Raw genomic sequence first — 7,637 nt, forward strand, 5'->3', positions numbered from 1 at the left:
CATCTGGTCAGCAATGCTTGTCTTTGAGTCAACAGATTCTGACAGCAGTGTCGAACCATGTCTTAGGCCAACCAGAACACAGGCTGTAAAAGGAAGTAAAGGCAAACTTCTAGAGATAGTGATCACACATAAATCAGCATCTCCAAAACAGTTGGATGAATGGTCGAAAACTTTTAAGCATCAACGAGATGTGGTTATCAGAGTTGTGCAGGTTCCAAGTGAAACCAACAACATTATCCGTTCAGTAGAAAGTAAACCTGGTGTATATTATTATTGCGGGATTTCTGGTCACTGGCAATGAGAATGTCGGGAAAAAAACGTGATTTTATGACAAGTGGCCAGGAGAAGAAGGGTCCGTCTAAGGGAAAATGGAATAAGACAACAGCCCCTATGACACAATACCTGTGCAGAAATTTATGAAGCTCTCTCCGGCTCAGCAGCAGAGGTTGCTAGATGCTGTGGAGGTAAACTAATGGACTCCCCCTTACGTCTCATCTCAGCTGGTGTACATATGAAATCGGATGGAATACAGTTGAAGTCGGAAGTTTACATGCACTTAGGTTGGAGTCATTAAAACTCGTTTTTCAACCACTCCACAAATGTCTTCTTAACAAACTATAGTTTTGGCAAGTCGGTTAGGACATCTACTTTGTGCATGACACAAGTCATTTTTCCAACAATTGTTTAAAGACAGATTATTTCACTTATAATTCCCTGTATCACAATTCCAGTGGGTCAGAAGGTTAAATACACTAAGTTGACTGTGCCTTTAAACAGCTTGGAAAATTCCAAATGTCATGGCTTTAGAAGCGTGGTGTACCTGTGGATGTATTTCAAGGCCTACCTTCAAACTCAGTGCCTCTTTGCTTGACATCATGGGAAAATCAAAAGAAATCAGCCAAGACCTCAGAAAAACAATTGTAGACCTCCACAAGTCTGGTTCATCCTTGGGAGCAATTTACAAATGCCTGAAGGTACCACATTCATCTGTACAGACAATAGTACACAAGTATAAACACCATGGGACCACGCAGCCGTCATACCGCTCAGGAAGGAGACACGTTCTGTCTCCTAGAGATGAATGTACTTTGGTGCGAAAAGTGCAAATAAATCCCAGAACAACAGCAAAGGACCTTGTGAAGGTACAAAAGTACCTATATCCACAGTAAAACGAGTCCTATATCAACATAACCTGAAAGGCCGCTCAGCAAGGAAGAAGCCACTGCTCCAAAACTGCCATAAAAAAGCCAGACTATGGTTTGCAACTGCACATGGGGACAAAGATCGTACTTTTTGGAGAAATGTCCTCTGGTCTGATGAAACAAAAATAGAACTCTTTGGCCATAATGATCATCGTTATGTTCGAGGAAAAAGGGGGAGGCTTGCAAGCTGAAGAACACTATCCCAACCGTGAAGCACGGGGTGGCAGCATCATGTTGTGGGGGTGCTTTGCGGCAGGAGGGACTGGTGCACTTCACAAAATAAATGGCATCATGAAGCAGGAAAATTATGTGGATATATTGAAGCAACATCTCAAGACATCAGTCAGGAAGTTAAAACTTGGTTGCAAATGGGTCTTCCAAATGGACAATGACCCCAAGCATACTTCCAAAGTTGTGGCAAAATGGCTTAAGGACAACAAAGTCAAGGTATTGGAGTGGCCATCACAAAGCCCTGACCTCAACCCTATAGAAAATCTGTGGGCAGAACTGAAAAACCATGTGCGAGCAAGGAGGGCTACAAACCTGACTCAGTTACACCATCTCTGTCAGGAGGAATGGGCCAGAATTCACCCAACTTATTGTGGGAAGCTTGTGGAAGGCTACCCGAAACGTTTGACCCAAGTTAAACAATTTAAAGGCAATGCTACCAAATACTAATTGAGGGAATGTAAACTTCTGACCCATTGGGAATGTAATGAAAGAAATAAAAGCTGAAATAAATCATTCTCTCTACTATTATTCTGACATTTAACATTCTTAAAATAAAGTGCTGATCCTAACTGACCTAAGACAGGGAATTTTTACTAAGATTAAATTGTGAAAAACTGAGTTTAAATGTATTTGGCTAAAGTGTATGTAAACTTCCAACTTCGACTGTATACGTGAACATGATGGTTAACAACTTTGCAGTCGATTTTTTTTGTAGATACGGTGCTGAATTCAATCACCACATTCTTATTGGCAGACTCGACAGCCTTGGTTTCTCAAATGATTGCCTCGCCTGGTTTACCAACTACTTCTCTGATAGATTTCAGGGTGTCAAATCGGAGGACCTGTTGTCCGGACCTCTGGCAGTCTCTATGGGTGTGCCACAGGGTTCAATTCTCGGGCCGACTCTCTTCTCTGTATACATCAATGATGTTGCTCTTGCTGTTGGTGATTCTCTGCTCTACCTCTACGCAGACGACACCATTCTGTATACTTCTGGCCCCTCTTTGGACACTGTGTTAACTAACCTCCAGACGAGCTTCAATGCCATACAACTCTCCTTCCGAGGCCTCCAACTGCTCTTAAATGCAAGTAAAATTAAATGCATGCTATTCAATCGATCACTGCCCGCACCTGCTCGCCCGTCCAGCATCACTACTCTGGACAGCTCTGACTTAGAATACGTGGACAACTACAAATAACTGGGTGTCTGGTTAGACTGTAAACTCTCCTTCCAGACTCACATTAAGCATCTCCAATTCAAAATTAAATCTAGAATCGGCTTCCTATATCGCAACAAAACACCCTTCACTCATGCTGCCAAACATACCCTCGTAAAACTGACCATCCTACCGATCCTCGACTTCGGTGATGTCATCTATAAAATAGCCTCCAACAAACTGGATGCAGTTTATCACAGTGCCATCCGTTTTGTCACCAAAGCCCCATACACTACCCACCATTGCAACCTGTACGCTCTCGTTGGTTGGCCCTCGCTTCATACTCGTCGCCAAACCCACTGGCTACAGGTTATCTACAAGTCTCTGCTAGGTAAAGCCCCGCCTTATCCCAGCTCACTGGTCACCATAGCAGCACCCACTCGTAGCACGCACTCCAGCAGGTATATCTCACTGGTCACCCTCAAAGCCAATTCCTCCTTTGGTCGTCTTTCCTTCCAGTTCTCTGCTGCCAATAACTGGAACGAACTGCAAAAATCTCTGATGCTGGAGACTCATATCTCCCTCACTAGCTTTAAGCACCAGCTGTCAGAGCAGCTCACATATCACTGCACTTGTACATAGCCCATCTGTAAACAGCCCATCTATCTACCTACCTCATCCCCATACTGTATTTATTTATCTTGCTCCTTTGCACCCCAGTATCTCTACTTGCACATTCATCTTATGCACATCTACCATTCCAGTGTTTAATTGCTATATTGTCACGAACTTCAAAATGAGCGGACCAAGGCGCAGCATGCATTGACTTCCACATCTTTCTAATACAAAGTGAAACTAGAAACAAAACCACAAAGCAGGTGCGAGATAGGGCTTCCTAAATATGATCCCCATTAGAGGCAACGATTACCAGCTGCCTCTAATTGGGAACCATAGAAATACACATTCTAGAACACCCCCCTAGTCACACCCTGACCTAAACCACTATAGAGAATCCAAGAGCTCTCTATGGTCAGGGCGTGACATTAACCCCCCAAAGGTGCGGACTCCGGCCGCAAAACCTGAAACCAAATGGGGAGGGTAGGGGGGTGACTAGTGTCGGTGGCGGCTCCAGTGCGGGTCGTAGCCCCGGCCCCAACCACGGATCCGGCCACGGAGCTGGGTTGGACGCCGCGCCCAGACTGGGCACCGGCACAGAGGAGAGCTCCGGCCATTGAGCTGGGTTGGACGCTGTGCCTGGACTGGGCACCGGTGCAGAGGAAGGCTCCGGCCATGGAGCTGGGTTGAACGCCGCGCTCGGACTGGGCACCGGCGCCGAGGAAGGCTTCGGCCTTGGAGCTGGACTAGACGCCTTGCCTGGAAGCTCCGGACCGTTGACCGTCACTGGAGGTTCTGGACCGTTGACCTTCGCTGGAGGTTCCGGACTGTTGACCGTCGCCGGAGGTTCTGGACCGTTGACCGTCGCTGGAGGTTCTGAACCGTTGACCGTCGCCGGAGGTTCCGGACTGTGAAACGTCACCGGAGGTTCCGGACTGTGAAACGTCACCGGAGGTTCCGGACTGTGAAACGTCACCGGAGGTTCCGGACTGTGAAACGTCGCCGGAGGTTCCGGACTGTGAAACGTCGCCGGAGGTTCCGGACTGTGAAACGTCGCCGGAGGTTCCGGACTGTGAAACGTCGCCGGAGGTTCCGGACTGTGAAACGTCGCCGGAAGCTCTGGACTGGGAACCGTCGCCGGAAGCTCTGGACTGTGAACCGCCGCCGGAAGCTCTGGACTGTGAATGTGCACTGGAGGTGGTACATGTGCATGGAGCCAGTACAGGTGGCACCCCCCTAGTCACACCCTGACCTAAACCACTATAGAGAATCCAAGGGCTCTCTATGGTCAGGGCGAGACATATATTGTAATTAGTTCACCACCATGGCCTATTTATTGCCTTAACTTACCTCATTTGCACTCACTGTATATAGACTTTTTGTTTTCTTTTGTTCTACTGTATTATTGACTGTATGTTTTGTTTATTCCATGTGTAACTCTGTGTTGTTGTATGTGTCGAATTGCTATGCTTTATCTTGGCCAGGTCGCAGTTGCAAATGAGAACTTGTTCTCAACTAGCCTACCTGGTTAAATAAAGGTGAAATGTCAACAAAAAAACATTGCCCATATCTTATGGAAAACATATACACGGGCAAGAAGATGAGAGCAACAGGAGTGGGGGGAGATGTAGACCGATATGAAACAAACCATTATCAATTTCTATTGGTCCAATGAAGATTGATGCAGGAATCTATAGTTCAGAACCATGCTATTTGGACTACAAAGAAAAATGAGTGTGGAACTTTGGATATGGAATCAGTGTGCTTGACAAGTGTTGCTCCACCTTGCACAAAACAATATCCCATTAGCAAGGAAGCTATGGACACTACTAAAGTAGTGAGTAAAGATATATGGGACATGGGTATAGTTGAAAAGACACCATGTAATCCAGCTACTCTGATGTATCCTAAAGATACCACATTACTTGAAGACAACTGTTACGAGTTGTTTTGGATCAGCTCTCTGAAGGGTTTATAGAGTAATTTGTTGGAAAACCCTGAGTTTATCTTATACACAGACAGTTCAAGCATTGTGGAGGGGGGTGTGGGGTAGTTACTGGAAGTTACAACAATGGACAATGTGATAATACCAGGCACGTTAGATTTGAGAAAAGCAGACGTTCACTTTATGAGTGACACAATGTTTAATTATTGCATACAACTCTCTAAAGGGGAATAACTGCCAAGGGGGGTCATGATGCAGTGCCAGGACAGTGGGTGATAGTAAAATAATATGTGACAGACACATTCGGACCAAAATGGAAGGTTCTCATCAAGTTTAGCTCATAACGAGGTCAGCAGTAAAAGTTCAGAGAAAATCATGATGAATACATGTCATTCACTGCAAGGATGTCATTCATTGCAAGGTTGTCCATTTTGATGACAAAGTGGAGCCTGGAGAATAAAGAACTGATTGATTGGCAATCGAGGGCCAATCTCGGGTGAAGAAGCATAGTAAGATGATCAGAACCTGATAAGCTTCTATGTTGTATATCGCAGTTGTCGTATTAGTGTCGTGTCTTTAGTATCATTAATGGTGAAGACTGCTATCAATTCTCTGTAATTATTATTAGGTTATTAATAAACTAATCATGTAAATTTAATTAACTAGGAAGTCAGGGTACCACGGAAAATCTTCAGATTACAAAGTAAAAATTTTCCGAATATAACTCTTCAGATATTTTAATATCTGATCAATTAGTCTTCTATTAATGAATTATTATTTACCTTACGTCAGTCTCATTTCAAACGCCGTAGAATTCTTGGTTATCTGCACGAAACCCAGCTTAAACTATGAATCATCCATACACATTTACTAACTAATTAAACAATTACTGAATATACAATACATAATAACATTATACCGTCCCTAGTGGACTAAACAAAAACAGCTTGGTTATAACACGATAGATTCAGAGAGAAGAGAAGGGGTTTTTGGAAGGAAGACTAAGGGACATTGGTCTTTATCGGACCTGGGAAGCTATTCTCACATAAATACATATGCCACTAACAATCGCTCATTCGGAAAAGCAATGCAATTTATTTACGTGAAGCTGGTGATGTGAGGCTCTGGTTTGCCCTGTCCTTTGTGGAATCTTCCGGATTGTCGTGTGGTCACGTGGTCTGAGAGGTTTATCTCATTCTGGAGATTCGTCCACGTTGGTCAGTGGTCTTGTACTAGATTTGCTACCTTTTCAGCTGCAGGCTGTTAGGCTGTCATCTAGGACTCACTTCTTCTTGAGTGATCAATAGTTCAGAGTTCATACCATTTCACGTGTAGAGCAAGCTCCCACGTTTCCTGGCCTGTAGGTTGACATTAGAATTAGAACATGTCAGGACATGTCCTCCCATTATTTGGATCTTAGGTGACTTTGTGTCATGGGGGCTTTTATAGAAATGTAGAAAAGAGGTTGGTTCATAATTTCCAACCAATGCCTATTCACTTGGGCGTGGCCACTAACTTATTTCAACTTTACAGGGAAGATGATTTTCTCATTTTAAAAGTTCACATCACATTATATCATTTCGGAAATTGTTTAATCTTTACTCATTCATTTTATACAAGAACTAGATGCAAACATCATTGAGGCACCTGTATAAACAGAGTTAGGGTAATGTGGCTGTATTGTCTTTCATGAGGTCACAAACATGAAACAAAATGGACCGGGTCGTAGCTGGCTTCTACACCGACCGTTTACACACCCAAAATAGGAATATTGTTCAGTTCTCAAATTCTGGAATGGAGTAGAATTGGGCGGGAGGATCACTTTGTCTTACTGTCAAACTCTCTCTCCATACTGCATGGCCAGAGAGAGTGTCTTTACGGAATTTATGATGTGGGGGTTAAGTTGTAAAACTGCCCCCCCCCCCTCCCCTCCTAACAGGAGAGGGGGGATTGTTCACAGCTCTGCTAGCCAATTCACTGAAAGGGTCATGACATTAGGGATATCTAGGGGAAATGTCAAATTCTTTCCTGAAAATTGGGACATGCTTACTTAGGGAAATCTATGTGAAATATCAATTTCTCTTGAAACCAGGACATGTTACTTTCGCTTTTTTGTTTCCTTCGTTACAGGTTATGAGAATCTATCATCTGAGGCTGCAGCAATATCCATTGACTTTACCTGAAACGATACAAGATCACCAGTGAAGTGCAACCAGTATAACGGAAGAAGAATTCCTCACTAACTGCAGACTGTCAGAACATCATTTTTAATAGTTATATATGTGGGACTGATACCAGTATGGAAGAGTTGGTCATTTTTAAAGGACTTTTTAAATTATTATTCATTGCAAAAAACACAAGGGGTAACATTAAAGTATTAGAACATGAAGGACAAACAATACAGCATCAAGACACTATCAAACATGTATCAGTCTTTCCGCAACAGAGCCATCCTTATGTGTGAGTGTGCGTGTGTATGATATTGAT

This window comes from Salmo trutta, chromosome 17, assembly GCF_901001165.1.
Source record: "Salmo trutta chromosome 17, fSalTru1.1, whole genome shotgun sequence".
In the NCBI taxonomy this organism is placed as follows: Eukaryota; Metazoa; Chordata; class Actinopteri; order Salmoniformes; family Salmonidae; genus Salmo; species Salmo trutta.